At 58.4% G+C, this 887-nt stretch overlaps 1 long non-coding RNA gene across 1 annotated transcript in view; it reads left to right on the top strand.

The window, feature by feature from the left end:
- Nucleotides 1-96: 96 nt before the first annotated feature.
- The window catches only part of LOC112548167, a 7,775-nt gene continuing 6,984 nt past the window's right edge, over nucleotides 97-887 (top strand). Inside the window, exon 1 of the long non-coding RNA XR_003091977.1 lies at nucleotides 97-237. This is a non-coding gene — a long non-coding RNA (uncharacterized LOC112548167). The remainder of the gene's footprint in view (nucleotides 238-887) is intronic.

The following is an 887-nucleotide window of genomic DNA, read 5'->3' as shown; positions in this document are numbered from 1 at the left end:
CGCCTGCCTGAGGCCGGGCCGCGCCGCCCCGAGCCCGGCCTCCTCCGCGCGCCCGGGTCTGGCCTGCAGGGGGCGCCCCAACCCCCGGCGTGTGCACGGCTGCTTCCTGCTCGCGGCTTTCACAAGGGGCTGGCGGCTCCTGAGCGCGCTCTGCCACGAGCCCGGCGCTTCTGCAAGCCCCTCTCGGCCCGTGTGCGGCCCGCCCCGCTAAAGGGGCCCTGTGAAGCAGCAGGACAGGTGGGAGCGAGCCCAGAGACAGCGTTTTGCATTGTTAGGAGAGCGAGGCCCGTCTCCCTCCTCCAGCCCACCCGGCCACAGCCACTGGGGCCCCTTCCCGTGGGGATGATGGCCCACGGGGGGCTTGTTTGCCGAGGTGTTGAGATTGGAGCTGATTGGGAGAGAACCGGCCGTTAGGAAACCCCATTGCAATTTCTGGTGAAACATCTGAGCCCAGAGGCCGTGAGGGGCCTGCAGCTTGGGTGCTCGCCCTGTCTTAAATAGTGCCGCCAAATGGAAATTCAGTTACTGATTTTCCAGCAGCCGATACACGAGAAAGCAGGGCCTGCTACCTTCGTGGAGTAGGCGTCAATCACGTTTGCTCGAGTAGAAGTAGAAGCGGAAGTTAGCGAGGGGTTAGGGTGTTGCAAGTAATGACGCTTCATTCGTGTGGAGCATGGATACTCCCCGTATGCGACATCTGTGTCTGTGTGTAAGAAGCAAGCAATATGCTGGACCGGTCATTTGACAGACTGCCCTGATGTCGACTCTTGTTTGTTATTCTTTTATCTCTTAGGAAAAGATACCAATTATTTTGGCGGAGCTTCAAATTGTTATTAAAAATAAAGATGCCTCTGCATCAAAAACTCTGTCCTGTCATATTCCTGCCC

This window comes from Alligator sinensis, unplaced genomic scaffold, assembly GCF_000455745.1.
Source record: "Alligator sinensis unplaced genomic scaffold, ASM45574v1 scaffold1052_1, whole genome shotgun sequence".
Classification (NCBI taxonomy): domain Eukaryota; kingdom Metazoa; phylum Chordata; order Crocodylia; family Alligatoridae; genus Alligator; species Alligator sinensis.
Note: the sequence above shows the minus strand (reverse complement) of the source record. Positions and strands in the feature narration are given on the sequence as shown.